General features: G+C 37.2%; 1 protein-coding gene across 1 annotated transcript in view; it reads right to left on the bottom strand.

Moving 5' to 3' along the window:
• LOC109543867 (nuclear receptor coactivator 2) overlaps positions 1 to 14,104 on the bottom strand; it is a 236,614-nt gene extending 222,510 nt beyond the window's left edge. Inside the window, exon 1 of the mRNA XM_048662514.1 lies at positions 13,814 to 14,104. The gene's annotated coding sequence lies outside the window, so the exon portion shown is untranslated. The remainder of the gene's footprint in view (positions 1 to 13,813) is intronic.
• Positions 14,105 to 18,883: the final 4,779 nt, after the last annotated feature.

Here is an 18,883-nt window from a genome sequence, read left to right as displayed (position 1 = left end):
CAGTTTCTACTTCACCTCGATTGAAAGTTACCAAATTTTTTAAAGGAAAGCGTGTGAGTGTGTAAAATTGGTCATTTTCGTCATCGATTTGGTTATCAAAAACCCTAATGTTTCATTTTTATTGCCGAGTAACGGAAATCCTCAATTTCAAGAACATACACCATAACGAACTGACCCTAAAATTTGACGAAAAATGCAAAAATTTACAAAAGTTTGAAGGTTCCATTTCAAACAAGCAAGATATCGAAAAACATGCAACTTTGCAGGCTCATTGGACGGTTTATGGCGCACTTTTTATAAATTGAAAAATGTCAGAACGTTGCTTATTGGGTCCGCTTGGAGCCCCAGAAGGGCGATTTCCCAATTCGCGGCGATTATGGCACAGCCCCGATTTCTGTGAAACCCAGTAGTTGTCCAAAATTTCCTAAAAACTTGAAGATAAATCCGGAAATGGTAAAAAAATAGAGACGTTTAAAAAACAGTCGAGTACTACTACCGGGTTACCGAAAAATAGTCTTACAATGTGCACCTGTTAAACACCAAAATCTCATATTTACTGAAATATCGCCGTTTGACGCCCTAATGAGCAACTCTGTATAGTCTTCCATTAAAAAAACAAAAGTTTGCTATTTACTTAACTTTTTCTTCCAGAAAGTACTAGCATTTAGGGTTTGCAAGAATTGACACCTGATATTCCAACTTAATCCAAAGTATTTGCGAAAATGCCTCCTTTAAAGTTAAAACCAACCATAGAACTGACAAAGTTCTGATTGGCAAAACTCTTCACTCTGGCTTTCGAAGAAGCGTTCAAAAAAGTAAATTGGGAAAATTGAGCTATTAAGATCGACGCTGGCTATCTAAACTAGCAGGGATTCGCAGACGACATAGTCCTCATAAGTACACGCGTTGCTCAACTGGACGTGAACTCAATAACTCTGTATATCAAGGAGTCTTAAAATGAATTTAAAGAAGACGAAGAAATTGAGTCAACAAAATCCGCAAGTTTCATTAAGGGCATGGATAAAGAGAATGTCGATCATTGTGTATACATTGGGCGCTCAATAAAGCTTGGAAAAGAAAGTCAAACGGACGATCAACGGAAAGAAGGATATTGGGACTATAAGTCTAAGACAGAGGATCCGAAACGGAGGCAAAAAGAAAAAGAAGCATCTGTCCGATGGACACAGAAGATCTTCCACTGGAGACCGAGGGTATTAAAAACAAGCGTCGGACGACCACAAAAGCCATGGTTGGACGGCATTTCAACTTGCTCAAGACCGAAATGCATGGAAAGCTGACGAAAAAAGAGAAAGTTGTGCGCCATTTCAAACTAGTGGCGTGGCCAAAAGTAGGTTTCCTCGTGAGATAAAGTGACGAGCACGATGGGCCACCCTGTATACGAAAAAAGAGCATCAAGGTGGACCTTGGGCGCATAAATACAAATGTATGGGACACAGGCGTGGCGATTAAAAGTTTAAATGTTCGTCAAACATTTCTACATCGCAATACCGAAAATAAAATCGTTACTCACATCACGCCGCACAACAACGAGGAAAAATGACTAAAAAGCGCTCTTCAAAGCGGGCGGCATCCTTGTCACGCCTCCGCGTAGCAATTTTATCGACTGGAGTTATTAATTATTATGAAAAATGGCATCCTCCATTCGGGCCCCCAGTTGGATGTAGGTAATTACAAAATTGCATTTTTCTGCCCAAACAATGGGCGGGTTTTTTCCGGGCAATTTCACTTTGGGAAAACTTGAAATCAAGCACGCGACCATCACCCAACAATCAATGTCCTGCGGCTGGCGTGTTATTAATGATGTTGGGCAGGTCAGTTGAGCGCCAACCTGACTCTGATCGCTAATTGGCAAACTGATCAAAAACTGTCGGTTACGCAAAACGGAAAAATCAAGCTAGTTTTGAACCCCAGACGGGAAAGTGAAAACAAACCACCGGCAATAAGCATGCTCGCCAAAACAATGCCGACTCCCCCAGCTGATGCCGACGTCGCACCGGTCAGCCAATCGTCGCGTAATCTCAGCTAAGGGTGGTTTTACACTAGTGCAAAACACGTTCACCACTTGAGAGGAACACGGAACAACTTGCCGAGAACATGGCAGAACCCGCCCAAATGGCAACAAACAAATCGCGCTGTCGATCGGGCGTCGCGCTTCACGACGTCGAGCGTCGCACAGGCCTCGTCGGCTATTGTCGGCGACTGACTGAGCGGCCTTCGGCATGTGCCGGCTTGGAGGACCACGCGAAGGAGAGAGAGTGACGGCCAATTGATTGCCAAGTGGAGGAGACATTGATTGCCTATAGGGTGTCCGGAAAAGGTGCGAGAAAAATGCAAAAATTTATGTGACAAGTAGTGATGAGCGAGACTCCAAAACCATGCAAGACCAAGACTCTTGCAAGAGTCTTGCGAGAGGTTCGCAAGACCATCCGGTCTTATTAATATTTGGTTTACAGCATGGGTTACCCTAGCAGAAAACGATAAAACGAAACAAAATGCGATAATAAACTAATACGGTAATCCGATATTGAGCCGCATTATTTTTCGAGAGGGCTTAATTTGTGCATTGAGGAGGATGGGCAACTCTTGAAAATTTTTTAGAAACCTTTAAAAACTGCACCTGTACTTTTTTTGCGGTCCATATGGAAAACATGCGTTGACACCATTTTGTAGAGTACCACGAGAAAGTATTTTTAAGAAGATAGGATTTGAAATATCTTCAAAAATTACATAAACAAAAATCCAAAAAAACATATTTTTCCAAAATATTCAAAAATTAAACAAACAAACACACCCTCTGGTAATATAGGTACTTTGTATCTCTCACTGTTTCGGAGATCCCCATGCATTTTGGGCACCCTGTGTATATAGGATCATTCAAACTTGACGTCATTCCTCTTGGAGATGTTTAGAGAGTACAGGAAAAACAGTAAAAACAATTAATTCCTATCAAAAACTGAGATATTTGCAAAAAACTAGATCAGAAGATCGGCAACAATGTTTTGCAAGGTAATCTGCTAAATAGGTTAGGATAACGATGTCAACAAAAACCTTCTGTAACAGGTTATAGATCTATGGATCTATTTACAATTAAATTGTTCAAGCACAAGAGGTGGTCGAAGTCGAAAAGCAAAGATATTTGTGCTCGTGTAATCACTATATTGTGCACTCTACGCATCATTATTGAGTACTAGGCCTGGGTAACACTGTGTTGAGTTGCGCTAATGAGTTGTTGCCGCTCTCTGACTTACCGAGTTATAACTCATCGGCTAATGAGTTGTCATTCATTTATTAAAAGTTTTCGAGACCCGCCACTGGAATTTTCAGATATAAAAAAAGGTCATCAACATTTTTTTTTTGAGTAAAATTTTAGTACTCTGTTCAAACAACTAAAAAAAGTAATGTAGATTTTCGCTGCAACAGAACTGAGACCAAAGAAAGTCGACGAGTTTTCTGTCAAATCGATATCTTTGTTTTATTGCATGAAATATTCAGTTTGCCAGTATTTTACAGTAAAACGTTAGGAAAAACGAGGGTTTTCTGTTTAGAGACAGTGTTGTTTAGAAATATTTACCTAAAATTGAAGAAACCCCAGTTTCCAAGAGTTTCCCAAATAAATGATTATACATCGCTTTTTCAGTTCGGAGAAATATTTTTGGGAAACACCCAGAAATAATTATCACGGTTTTGTCCATAACTCGAAACTGCAAAAAGTTTTCCAAACATTTTTGCAAAATTCTTCAGAGCGATGAGGGCGTTGACTTTTTCAAATAATTTTCTGAAAACTTTTGATCTCTGGTTGCTTTTTCAAGATAATCCTAATTACTTTCGGTGAAAAACTGAAAAAAATTATTCGCTTTTTGTGCCAAATTCGAAGCTGAAATGGGTTTTCTAAAGTTCCCTGCAAACCGATAAATGAGACGAATGAGAAAAAGAAAATGAAGCAGAAGAGACGACGAAAATCATCACAAAATAATGCTTTTTTGCGTTTTCGATTAAAAACTTTCAGTTTTCTGATCGGTTTCCCTTAATGGTTTTCGGGGAAAACCGGGAGGAATGTATTTTCGTTTTTGTCCCAAATTCGATGTTGAAAAAAGTTTTTGTCAAATATTTACAAAGTTATAAATTTATTTTGTAATTTTTCGCGTGAAAGTCCTCCAGATCGTCAGTATTTTTAAGTGAAACTCTACAAAACAGATTTTTTTTAAGTAGAAAATAAACCAAAAAAAAATCAGTCAAAACTAAAAAACCACATTTTTTAACAAATTCTATAGTCTTCAGAAGAATGGAAGTGACGAGATTTCCAAATAATCTGTTATAAACTTTGGCTTATTCTCTTCGTTTTTTATAGAAATTTATTTGATGTGTGTTCCAAATTCGAAGCTGGAAAGGGATTTCTTAAGATTGTCTGGAAAATACCTTAAGATTGTCAGCATTTTTAAGTGAAACTAGAAAATTGACATTTAAATCTTATTAATAAATGGCCTTTAAAATAAATCTAAAACAAGTCAAAAAAGTCATCAACATTTTCCCAGCAACGGAACTGAGTGCCGGTGCGTCGGGTTGGCGCACCAACCCACTTGAGCAGCACTGCGCCAACTCCTAAAAATTCACTGAGTTACCCAGGCCTACTGAGGCCTCTCGTATTCGGTTAATTAACTCGTGCTCAATTTGCACCGGTGTTCAGTAGATCAGTAGTTTTTATGTCTGAGCTTCCCAATTTTGTTGAATGAAAAATAAGGACACTTTTTAAACATCTCGCTCTACACCAATCATATCTGAGTGAACAAAAATAAATCTCCAACAAACGCTCAAGCTGACAACCACGTAATACGAAAGAAAACCTTTCGATATGGCACCTCAAATAATGACGTCACTGCCAAACAGCTTGGGACAGCCAGTATACAGCCTTCCATTATAGAATTAAATTGTTGTTATTCCCACTCCAGATGGATGAAATGAGACCTTCCCGATCTGAAGCGATGTATCACAGCGTGTGGTAACAAATTTCCTTTTTAAAATTCAATGTTTTCGCACTTTACCGCATACACAATGCATTAGATTCGATCGGCGCAAATTTAGGTGAAGGTTGTAGTATATTTTTCGTCGTTACCAAATACGGGCCGGATCGACCAGTTTAGCGTGTGGGTTTTCCGAATAGCAAAACGCAAAACCTTCTCAATTGATCTTCGAGGCGAAATAATCAGGCCAGATATTGACGAAGTTGCCAAAAAACTCTGCCGGCTCCGAATCAATTCCCCTAGTTTTAGTGCTAATCGCAACCAGAGCTTTAGTGGAATTTTAGTGGCTAATTAACGCATTGTCCTTTGGAACAAACCGAGTGCGTATGTTAGTCGCTTATTAATTACTTCTACTACCCACATAGTTTGGAATATTAATCACGAATTGCGACTCGCATAACTTAATTCGGCCAATCGCAACGCACCTCAGGTAGACCAGTAAAACCCAACGATTTTCTATTGGCATACTGAAACAACCACATAAATCCATGAAAATCTCTTCAAAGCAGGGATAAAGCGCCAACAAAATAAAGCAAAAAAAATAGTCTAAGTGATGAGAGACTGATGAACAATAGGCAAATACTAACAAGCGAAAATAAAGAAACACAGTAGAATACGAGGAACTGGACAAACTTATTAGAAGGAAAACAAGGAAGACCTAAGAAAACATAATGAAAATGAAATCCAGAAATGCTTGCGACCGAATTTAGGAAAACACCTATTTATTTCAGTAAGAGAAACGCAACTGAAAGACAGATAAGATGTCGGAGGAAGCAGGAAGGTTTCCTTAAAACTCTACACCTCAAAGAAAGACGCATCCATTAACACTCAAGAACAAATGAAGAAAATAATCATGAAAGGAAACTGCAAAGCACTAGCAGAAAAAGAGGCTGCTCTGGCCCAATTGGAAAAAATAAAGCACCCGGACCTGACGGAATTCTTGCTGATAAGTTACAAGATGAGAAAAATAATTTATGCAAATATAAAAAATTAGGAGAATTACATTGGAAACAAGTAGCGCAAAAAGAAACGAGTGGAAAATCTAGGAGAAGCCTATGCCCAAGGATGGATGAAGCAAAGGGGAATGAAAAAGTATGGCACATGCTAAGCACCTGAATCAAATGGAGAATTCAAGATTGAAATAAAACGCAGGTGCTTCCAATTGAAAAAGCGCATTTAAAAACTTACGATTACGAGCTTTTCCCCAAAAAAGCTTGCCGAAGTTTAAATACATTTAGAAATCACTTTTGGGGTCCACTGTAAGTGCTACTGCCCTTCAAAATTCTTCATGATCTTTTTGAACACCCAGGAGCAATAAAAGGGTAGAATAGAGACGGACAGAAATTACCGGAGAAGTTGAGGAAAACGTCCCAAGATTCCACACAACCCAGAGTGTACAAGAAACGATGTCCTAAACCTTATGGACGAAAAAGGAAGCGCTTTCTTCCGTTTGTGCCTTTTGAATAAATGATCTTTCAAAAAACCGCTGATTAGGAAAAACTCCCCTCTTTTATCAAAAGCGTATGCAGATGCTGAGCCCGATAACACTAATACGGTTAAATGCTAACAACCTAAAATAGCATTCTAGACAGGTTATTTGGATCTGAACTGCAATTACAGCCACCTAATATGAATAAATTTAAATCTGCTTTACTTGCGAGCGTGTAAATGTTAACTCGACACTGTCTGTCGACTATTGCCTCAAACTGCATGAAAATGAGCTGATTGTTTTTACCGGAAAGTTCCTACTGTTTTCAACGCGCCAACCAGACCTGGTTCAGTTGAAAAACCTGCATACTTTTGGGGGTTTTGGCGAAAACTTTTTCGCTTAGTTTTCTCTGGGTTTTCTTGTCAAGCTGATTCCCTCAATTTACCAGCAATTTCCGTACACGTTAAATGCAGGTCTGCTTGTTTACAACCGTAAATTACTAATGCAAATAGATACCAAGGGAAAATGCAGAAAACCGCGAGTAATACGGAGTGAGTTCGATTCTTTTTGCGTCCACTTGCGGGTTACTCTGGATGAATGGACTGCGCTGACCTTTTGTTAGTTGTACACCCAATACGGCTAACGTTTCACACGAAAATCGAACTAAAAGCACAGACAATTTGAAAGGATGGCCATGTCGCAAGACGCCTCAGAATAACAATGGAATTGGAAACCCGATGCTGGCCAAACAAATCGATCCAGACGCTGATTGGCCAACGATATGTCACAATCGTTCCTGGAAACCGCAAACAAATTCCGAAACGAGCACTGATTTTCACCAGCCTAATCAATTCCGCTAGTCGGCGCTGGAACGGAAAACGATTTATTTAGCTGTCAAATTCCGATTGAGCCTCATGAATAAAAACATGGAAAAAATTAATGATCAAATAGTTATTCAGTTGCATTGGCTGGACGCTAATAATACAACATAGGACAGGACAGCCGAGACGGATAGATTGGGAAATTGATTCGGTTGAAAAATGGCCTTTTGAGGCACAAAGGTATGGGTAAAAATCACCAATTGTCCAGACAATGGCACCAAAAATCTTAACCGTTGCATTAGAGAAAATTTGGCAGATTGAACAAAGTGAGTTTTATGCGTGTATAACGGGCGAAATGCCACTGATAGGCCTGCCGCTCACCACCCAATTTTGGCGATCGCGCCTACTATGAACCCGCTGTTCCACCGGCCGTGGATTTTTCGATACTGGTGGCGCAAGAAAACCCTACTTCTAAGCCATCTAGCACACATTATGCAGCGTCATTTGGAAAAATTACAATCAAATGAAGATCCAACCGACTTTTCAAAAAGCCCTGTACTTATGAGTACAACAATTCAAAAAACGGTTAGTTTGCTCAAAAATTGAGCTGTTAACCGCCCTAAAGGCTTGTGGATAACTGCTGCGGTTTCCGAAATAAATCATAAAAATCAAATGTGCACACCCTGTACACAGTCGATAAATGCCCGCAAACCATCAATACCCAAAAACAAAATCCTTCACACTTTCAAGTCGAACTCGCCTCGCTGTGAACTACAAATTCACTTTAATTCCGATATCGAACAACCGATGCTAACGACTACTCAATAATGCGGTTGGCGCTGGACTAAATGCAGCGCAACCTCCACTTTAATAACGGCTTTTTTTGCTTTTAGATTTGTCACTACGTGAATGCCTGTCAACTTTTCAGTTTTATATCGGTTTTTTGAATTTAAAAAATCTTCACTTAGATTTTATAATTATTTGGCAGTTCATTAAATATTTTGTCATTTTTTGACTCAAAGTGTTTCCACTAGAACCACCCACATTAGCAATCGCCGAGCGAATTTCCGCGTTTAAACAACGATTGCTTGGCCCATAACAAAGCCGATGTTCACCCAATTTGCATCCATCAATGTTCAGGTTTGTTCGCTTACAATTACAACTTAATATCTCTGGTAAACTCGATGTTGTTCCAAGGAAATCTCACAGATATTAATCAAGTCTGACCCGATTCGAACTATCGGGTGCATGTCAAAACAACCAGCTAACATTAATTAAGTTGATTATTGTTCATAGAAAACTAGACCCGAATGTGAAACAAGCGCAATTATTACAAAGCCTTTTTCTTGCAACAATGAATTTGCATTATTACCACTATTAATGTAATAATTAATCACCGGGGCATTGGAATTATTCACGACTGTTTCAAATCAACAAATCCATTTTATCCAGTTTTATGTCGCATATTTATACTTAACATTTTCTTGTTATTTTTGGTCAACAAAAACGTGATTGGAAGCAGTAAATGTTGATTGATTTCTCCTAATATTCACTGTATTTCTGGCACAAAAAGTTAATGAAAATTGCCGATTTTTTCATAATTTTATGTTAGTTAAGAGCCCAAAGAAGCGATTCTATGAAAATTGTAGATGATGTTTCGTGACTTCATAGTTAATCAGGCCCAATCTTTGAACATTTATCACCTGGTATTCGAGCAGCGGCTCCTGATAACGTTATTCCCAGCTAAACTGGGTACCAAAATGGAAATGCCTGTCAGATAAACTTATTTATAAGCCTATTTGCCTGCGCCTACTTTAGAAGCGACCAATCAGCGCGCGATTTATGGCCATTTCACATGGTAATGGGAAAACTCTTTTCTCTCGCATTTATAAATTGGTATTTAATGTAGGAAAAACAGATTTTCCCAGACCGCCTTGGTGCGTGCCGAACGAACCAACTCGATATTAGCGTTTGGTCACGTATTTTTCGAGCCACTAATACCACCTTAGTGCTTCGGGTTTTATCTTGGGATTGTTTTTTAAAAGTATTGTCTGCTAATTTTGGCGGCTTGTTACGTTTCAGTTTGCAAACGATTCAGATAGGTATCTAAATAATCAAACAAATTTGGGCTGAGAGCATGACTCTGTTTTAATTTGTGCCGATATTTAGGACCCACAGACTGTTTTTTTACGAAATGTGGAAGTTTTATTAATTCTTATTTTAAAACCTTGTTTCTATGTTTTTAGAGGTTAGGCATTTATAATGAAACAGACGTGGCATAAAACAGTTACAGAAAGAATAACAGACACATTAAGAAAATTTCCTAATATTAATAATGGTAGATTCAAATGTTGGCGCTAGATCAAATTTCGGCTTTGACTCTTTGGAGGTTAGAAATTTTGTTTCAACCCACATGTAGAAAGAATTGCCCTGAGATGGGCAGTCAAAAAGGTCATAACGACTGACTGCATATTTTCATCCAGTTGAAAGATATCCAGTGTTTTAAATTTCAAGAGTTTCTATTTTTTAGAGGTTAGAAATCTTGGATCAAATCTAATAAGAAAACGATTGGCTTCAGAAGGGCCAGCAAATATGTCATTACAAATGTTCCAATATTTTCAAGCGTTTTCAGAATACATATTCCATTTTTAAGGTTATCTGCGTGTGGCAAGGGGCGAAGCCCTGCTTGGAACTCCAATTTGTGTATACTACAAAACAGCTCAAAAAATTCACTTTTGAAAAGTTTCCAACAATTATTCAGCTAATTTCACCCGTTTCCGAGATATGCATAAAAATAGGCAATAATTCGCGAAATTTCGGATTTGCCTCATTGGAGGTTAGAAATTTGGGTACATCCCACATGGAGAAGAACTAATTTATAAATTTCGTGAATAATCAGCTATTTTCGAGCGTTTCCGAGGCATAAGCAGGTATAAACATGCACGGGGTCCTACTTCTGCTTCTAGTTCTTTAGAGGTTAGGATTTTTTGGTAAAACCTAAGTGGGCAAAAACAGTTCTGAAGACGGGCAATCAAAAAGGTCATAACGACTGACGGTATATTTCCATCCAGTTGGGAGATATCGGGTGTTTTAAACTTCAAGAGCTTCCATTTTTTTAGAGGTTAGAAATTTCGGATCAAATCTAATACGAAAAAGATTGGCTTGAGAAGGGCCAGCAAATATGTTAATACAATTGTTGCAATATTTTCAAGCGTTTCTAGATTATGCCATTTTTAAGGTTAACTACCTGTGGCAACGGGAGAAGCCCTGCTTGAAACTTCAATTTTTTAATACTACAAAACAGCTGAGGAGATTCACTTTCGAAAAGTTTCTAACGATTATTCGGCTAATTCCACCTGTTTCCGAGATAAAGTGATAAAGATTATGTTTCCGCATAAAAATAGACAAGAATTCAGGAAATTCCTTATCGGTCTCTTTGGAGGTTAGAAATTTAGTTGCATCCCACATGGACAAAGAAAGGTTCTAAACGCCCTATCGAACTAATTGTTACATTTTGTGAATTATCCGTAATTTTCGAGCGTTTCCGAGGCATAAGCAGTTATAAACATGTACGTGGTCCTATTTTTGCTTCTACTTCCTTAAAGGTTAGGAAGTTTTGGTAAAACCTAAGTAGAAAAAACAGCTCTTGAGCCGTGCTCCGGAAACGCTCATAACAACTAACTGGATATTTTGAACCATTTTTGAGATAAGTATAGGGTTTTTAAATTATGAGACTCCCAAAATTTCACATTTTTGCTTCTATCTCGTTAGAGGTTAGGAATATCTGATAAAACCTAAGTGGGAAAAGAGAGTACTCGAGACAACCTATTGAAAAGGTCATATTTACTTATTGGATATTTCCACCGGCGTTTGAGATACAGCGTGTTGTAAACTTCAAGAGCTTCAATTTTCTCGTTGAATTTCCAATTTGGCTATTTTGAGGTAAACACTTTTGATTCAACGCATATTGGAAAAAGACAGCTTTCTAAGCAGTACATCGAAATGATTGATCAATCTGATGAAGAATCCTCAATTTTCGACTGTTTCCAAAGCATCAGGAGTTTATTTTTACGTGTTCCTACGTCTTCGAATCGAAATCGAAAGATTCTCACAATTGATGGAATATTTTAATCCTTTTGAGAGATAAGACGGTTTTAAACCTTCAAATTCCCGAATCCCTTTTCTGATCCTAAATTTCTTCCCATCAAAATGCAGCAAATTAAAAACTCTTTTAAAAAGTCCTTGCAACTTATATGATATTTTCATCCTGTTGCTGAATATGGCCTGAATAGATACGGCACGATCGGGGTTGATTCCATGGGGAATCACGCTCTATTACGTGAATCATTCGCGCAATATTGCACTTGTAATTGAACTAAATCGGGAAAATTGCCGCCGAAAGCCCAAGAGAGCCAACGGAAATCTGCTGCTAAACAATTTTCGAACGCAATCAGGACCTTTGGCAGGAATTAGTTCCATATTCTTGCGGTGGCAACGATACGGAATGCAAACACAACCCGACTTGATTGATGGACTCTGATTCAAAACAAACAGACTGTTTGTTTTGTGCAAGTTATTTGTAAATGTCAAGTAAATCAATAGCCGATAATTCAATCAGTTGTGGAGTAGGTAGGTAGCTGTTTCAAGCGGCCCATACTGAAGAAGGTACTTAACAGAAAAATGCCTTGAAATTGCCAAAATGTACCCACAATTTACTGAAACGTATCGAAGTTCTTGGGCAAAACAACAGCTTAAAAGCTTTGGCTGCTGAGCATGGTAGGTGGCTTCGATATTTTTGTGTCGATCAGCAGGCAGTCTTCTGTTGATGGAGAATTTGGAACCTTGGGCCGATAAATCGCCATGGGGCGTTTATGCAATATATCCATTAGGAGAACTTGCTGATAGAAAGTCAGGGGGCTCAAACCGGCCTTTTAATGGCGCTTTCGGAGCATTGATTGCATGGTTTCAAAGTTCTTTACTAATGTCCAAGAATATCCCGATAAGGAAACAGATTGCGAGAAAATATTGTGCCTGTATAGTCACTATGTTGGTGTTTTTAATTAAATCTCGCCCTTCATGTGCATTTTTCTTATCGGCGACATTTACGGCTAAATCTGCCCATTAACAATCTGAAGACTGGTGTTGGCTTGAAATTAACGTTATAATTCAAAGGCGAATTCGCCATGATGCCAAGGCAGGGTAAAGTAAAAACAGTATCGAAAGGCGCTTTTTTAAATTATTCTGCCTACACCAAGGAACCAAAGTGCAATAATGTAAAAACAACATTCTGGAACTTTCTACATAATAAATGAAAACTTTTAGAGAGAAGTTTATTACTGACCTCCCAAAAGAAAAAATCAAATCCTTCGAGGTAGGTACTTAAAGTGAAAAGTGCGCAATTACGCAATTTTTAAGTGTTTTCTAACGCAATTTATAGGAAACGCCTGAAACTGTGGCATTTTTCGGAAGATCGATTTGCTGAACTCTATCGCATAATTTTCCAGAGGGCTTGTTAAATTCTCAACCTCTCGACAGATAGGAGCAAGAATGGGAAACGTTCCTTTAAAATAGCTCATGTTTCGGAAAAGGCGATCTTTTTCCTTTGAGGAAATTTAAAACATTAAAGAGAAAAACAAAATGTTGATAGCTTCTCGCACATTTTGGTTCATATCACAAAAAGGGTTGAAACTATCCGAATAACCGTTAGAAGATTTTCGATAGAGGATTTCGAAAGCTACCTTTTTACCTTTGTAAATTTTTTAAACTTCAAGAAGAAAACGAAAAATTTGATAAATTTTTGCACACTTTTACTCATATCTCAATAACGGTTGAAACTATCGGAATAATCATTGAAATATCTTCGATAGAGGATTGCAAAAGCTGTATTTATTCTTCGAAATTAAAGCAAATTTTCTTACATCGAACCGAAAAAACTCAATGAATATAGAACTGTCCATGGCAGGGAAATGAGGCCTAAATTGGCTAACTTAGGTGGAATGGAAGCGTCGATGTACTCATCAACAAAACTTCCCCTTTTTTCTTAGCCCCACATGAAACACAATGTTTTTGTTTTAGAGTGTTTGATCCTAAAGTGAGCCCCATTTAATTGACCACCTAAAACATTTTTAGAAGTCCTTGGGCTTGAAAGCTGGAGCCTCCAAGGGCCCCATTAAAGCCACTTAAACCACTGAACTAAAAGCCCCAAAGTGTGTGTGATTGATTGGTTATTTACAAAACAAATAGCCCGAAATGCAAATAAGCAAATCCCTGTAAAAATGTGTATTATCAAAACGAAAATGCGCGGTACCAAACGAAGTGAGGCCAAGGCGAAGCCCCAAATGGGTTGCACAGTTGTCAGTAGTGTATTAAGGCGAAAAAGCCCCAATTTGTGAAGTACACAAACCACCAAGGTGATGTAAATCAGTGACACTTAACCTCAAATTACCAAATCGATTTATCTGCATTATTCTGGGAAGTAAAACTTGGAGAATTATTGGGATGTTGAAACTAAAGAAGCGACTTACCTGGTTCAATAAAATCCATAGCGGCAAATGATTCTGTGAAGATTTGAAACCGTAAAGACACCCAAACAAATTCAAGGTCTTTTGACGATCAAAACAAGGCGAATTCGTAGCGAAAACCGGGCGAACACACAAAAGTATCACTGGAAATTCACCGGCACACTAAACGGTAATCGAAACACTGCACGAACACTATTTGTCGGTTGACTTCCATGAGAAAATACGGGAAATATCGCACGTCGAAGAAAATGATATTTTCAACATGGCCGCCATAAAATTTCGTTCTTTTAGAAGAATTTGTTGACCCTGATGTAACGAATGATTCGATTGGTTGGCCGCCGTACATTCTGGCCGGCGATTGGCCAGGCTCAAGGTTAACCTCAAACACACCTGCCAGTGAAAATGGTTTTAAGCAAAAAAAAATCTTCTAAGACAACAAATCTGCACGGTATATCGATACATTCATTAAATGATCAAGTTTTTTGGATTTACGATGGAAATTTGCTATGAAAACCATCAGGCTGTCGCCAAATTGTCAGGATTCCATTCGCTCAACTGAAGATGAAGTGAAGAAAAAAGAAAATGTTGAAGATTTCCGTGCTTCCCAGGAGGTTTTTTGAACTGAAGTGATTAAAGTTTGAGTGATTTGAGGGTCTTCGGAGAAATAGTAAGACACCCTGCAGGTAAGTACATCTACATTCCTGGACACCCTGTATACCCAGAGTGTTTGTGTCTGTAATACGGAAGATATGGTCTATTGAAGATCGTGATTGGTCAAACAGAGGTCTCGACTGGAGCCAAAATCTAGCGGATTCTGAGCATTGTCTTCGGAGATTCTGGAAAGTTGATCAGTAACTATCCAGATCTGAGTATCTTCCTGTTGCTGATCCCGATGGTCTCAGTCAAAGTGGTGTTTTCATAGATTATCATCCTAAAACTCTTGTTCTTGGTCATTTTATGGACGCGCAACAAGTTGATTATCTCGTCTTCTGATGGCTTCAGCCGCACTTTTATACAGAAGACATCAAAATTCGTGCGGAAGTCGAGCAACTTATGAAGGCCTGGGTAACTCAGATAATTTTTAGGAGTTGGCGCAGTGCTACGCAATTGGCTTGGTGCGCCAACCCAACGCACCGGCGCAGTAACTTGCATTGCTGGGAAAATGTTGATGACTTTTTTTTAAGGGTTTTTAGATTTATTTTAAAGGCCATTTATTGATAATATTTTTAAAATGTCTTCAAATTTCAGAATTTTCCAGTTTTAGCCAAGTTACTCTTTCTTCTGAATACTCAATTTTCTAAAGTTTCACTTAAAAATGCTGACAATCTTAGGTATGTTCCGGCTTCGAATTTGGAACAAAAATCAAATAATTTTCTATAACAACGAACAGAATAAGCGAAAGTGTATAACAGATTATTTGGAAATCTCGTCACCTCCATGACTCCTCCTCTGAAGACTGTAGAATTTGTTACAAAATTTGTTTTTTTAGTTTTGACTGAATTTTTTTTTGCTTTACTTTCTATTTAAAAACGCTCTATTTTGAAGAGTTTCACTTAAAAATACTGATGCTCTGGAGGACGTTTACGCGAAAAATTACAAGATAAATTTATAGCTTTGTAAAAAATTTAGAAAAACTTTTTTCAGTCGAATTCGGGACACAAACGAAAAAAAAAATTCCTCTCGTTTTTTCCCGCAAACCATTAAGGTTTTTTCCTAAACCAAATAGCAAAACTAAAAGTTTTTAATCGAAGTCGCAAAAAGCATTATTTTCTGATAATTTTCTCCTTTTTTTGACAATAATGGGGTGTTTTCAGCCAAAAATTACAAAATTAATTTTCTGGAAAATTTGCCTCATTTATCGGTTTGCAGGGACCTTTAGAAAACCCATTTAAGCTTCGAATTTGGCACAAAAACCAAATAATTTTGCTCAGTTTTTTACCGAACGTAATTAGGTCTATCTTGAAAAAACGACTTGGAAACAAAAGTTTACAAAAAACTATTGGGAAAATTCGCCGTTCTCATCGCTCTGAAGATTTCTAAAGTCCCTTCAAATGTTCTTGTCTTTCCTGTTTTAACAAAGTTTCTATTAAGCAATTCTTTCTACGCAAAATCGCATTATTTTTTAGTTCTACTTAAAATACTGGCAATCTTCCGGTATTTTCAGTGAAAAATTATAAGATACATTTTAATGGAACACTCGCCTCCTTAACCGCTTTGCAAAAAATGTTGGAAAACTTTTTGCAGCTTCGAATTATAGACAAAACCGTAATAATTATTTCTGGGTGCTTTCCAAAAATATTTCCTCGAACTGAAAAAAGCGAAAGTTTATAATAATTTATTTGGAAAACTCATGGAAACTGAAGTTTCTTCACTATTAGGTCAATATTTCTAAACAACACTCTCTAAACAGAAAAACCCCGTTTTTTCAAACGTTTTGCTGTAAAATACTGGCAAACTGAATCTTAAGATATCGATTTACAAGAAAACTCGTCGACTTTCTTTGGACTCAGTTCTGTTACAGAGAAAATTTAGATGCTTTTTTTTAGTTGTTTGAACAAAGTAATAAAACTTTACTCAGAAAAAATGTTGATGACCGTTTTKTGAARATGTGRAAATTCCAGACTCAGGTCTAGTAAAGCTTTAATAAATGAATTATAACTCATTAACAGATGAATTATAACTCATTAACAGATGAGTTATAGCTCGCTAACTCTGAGAGCGGCAACAACTCAATAGCGCAAATCAACACAGTGTTACCCAGGCCTAAACTTATGTGTTATAAAATGAACAATCCWTTAATTTTGAAGATTTCCGCGTGCATACATAGGTTGAAGCTTCAACCCCAAATTTTCCAAACWAAGACAAAAAACTGGCTTGTTTGTTTGGGCCGATTTGCAAATTTCAAAAACTGTGCCCTAAAAATGAGAGCAATTTGGAGTTTTTTCAGGGGAATAATCGAGAAGTAGCCACATTCCGATGGTGAGGTGAAAGCTAAATAAAAAGTTAACTTAATACAACTTTTGAAAAGTCAGAACTCCACTCGAATTTAATTTACGACAGCGTTCGCGACGTTCTATCGAAAAGGTTTCAAAGAATATTGAGCTTCTTTACACCGTTTTGCATTTAGACGCTTAAGAACTGAGTTGCGTCAAAGTTCGCAATTTTTGCTTCTAGCTTTTTACAGGATAGGAATTTTCCATCGAATTAATTGAAGATACGACAGCACTGTAGGTGCTCTATCAAAAAGGCTCTATCTGGGCTATCTTTATAAAGATCGTCGGGTTATTTCTATATATTCTATAATATTTTTTTTACATCTGGCATAGAACAAAGCCTCAATGCCTCAATGTTCCATTAGTTTTTGGTCGAGGTCTCAAGAAAACCCTCATTTTCACTGAATTTTTAAGGAAAGTTCAACACCTTTTACAACAGAAGCAATGAACTTCAGCCACAATAAGAGGCGAAGTTTCGAAAATATTCGCCATTTTTAAGGAAATTATGAGACTTGAATTTTTTGCTTCAAAACCACGATACCCAGAAAAAAGTTGTTCGTTGCGAAATATCCGGCCTACTAAACGATTCCCTGGAGCGATTTTGCCAAATCCTTGTTGTTGTGTTCGAAAAAGACATCAGATTAACCAAGATTCTCAGCAAAAAAAGCAACAGAACGCTAATTCTTCAGAAAAACCTAATAATTACTAAGGCGTACAAGCATTTTGATAATTTTGAGAATAAAGAAGAAGAAAGACTCTCGATCCTCTTGGAAAAATGGACATAATTGCACGCTGTTTTAACATAAAATCTCAAATAAATTACAGGATGTTCATTCAGAACAGTTAATTGCTTCGATTCGTTTCTTTAAACCCAGAAAATGTTGTCTGTATGTTTGTTGTTTGTACATGAAATAAGCAGCAGCATTTTTGAAATTTCAAACTGGGCCGGAACTCGACTTTCTTATGTGTTTTGGCTTCGAAGTTCGCTTTTCTTCATGACAGTGAGTGGACAAAATGAAGGCCAAAAGTAGAATTTGTACGTGTTTACTGCGTGCATAAATAGGTGGAAGCTTCAAGTTCAAAACCTTGCAATATTTGTTTTTAAATTCTACATTTAGTTGGTAACAAAAATCTGCTTTAAAGTTTTTATGGTAAAAAATGCAGTTTTTTTAAATAAGAAAAACTGATTATTGCCCGAGAAAAATACCGCACAATTTAACATTTGATATTTTCCAGAGCAAAAAAACAGAGCACGCCAATGTTTTTCCTGCAATTAAAAATTGTTTTTCAATTCTACATTTAGTCGATAACAAAAACGCTGTTTAGGGTTTTTTTGGTAAAGTGCATAATTTTTAATGTAAAATATATTTTTTAATAGCTAGTAGTTTTAGTAATAATAGTTTTAATTTCTTACTAATTATGCCAGAACTAAGGTAAGTTAACCAAAAATGTCGATTTTTTCGAGCTCGTTGCATTCCGCGTTTCATAAAGAGCAAAATGAGGTAAAATTTGAGACATTTTTAGAAACTTTATACTTTTTGAAAGAATCGGCCCACTACAGTAAGAAATTTTCGTTCAAAATTCGAAATTTAACATGAGTGTTTTTCGAGCTCAATGGATTGTTTCTGGCCTAAGAAGTTCTCTAATGTGCATCTTTAAGGTTGTTCGAGTCAATAGTAAAAAATATCGTTGATTAAAGATCGCGAAGGCCCAAAAAATCGTTAAAAATGAATCAAAATTGTCGATTTTTTCCAATCTGCAGCATCCAATGAGTTCGATGCCTGCCTCATTTCATAGAGATGAAAATAATGTAAAATTTGATACATATTCAGAAACTGTAAACTTAAAAAAAAATCGACCCGAAAAATGCAGTTTATAATTAAAAAAGTACAACCCGTTTTAATGTCTTACTAAGGCACATAATTCGCTTCTTTTCCGGCCGTTTTGCCAATTTCAAAACCTATTTTTCAGGGCATCGATTTGCTTTCGCAGCCATATAGAGAATCTAAATTGAAAATAAATGTAAAAGTGTATATAAAAATAAATGTTCGAAAGTTTTGGCCAAAAACAAGTTTTGTCA

This window comes from Dendroctonus ponderosae, unplaced genomic scaffold, assembly GCF_020466585.1.
Source record: "Dendroctonus ponderosae isolate FM_Combo_2020 unplaced genomic scaffold, Dpon_F_20191213v2 Dpon_F_20191213_11, whole genome shotgun sequence".
NCBI classification, from domain to species: domain Eukaryota; kingdom Metazoa; phylum Arthropoda; class Insecta; order Coleoptera; family Curculionidae; genus Dendroctonus; species Dendroctonus ponderosae.
This window is presented reverse-complemented; position numbering and strand designations above follow the sequence as displayed.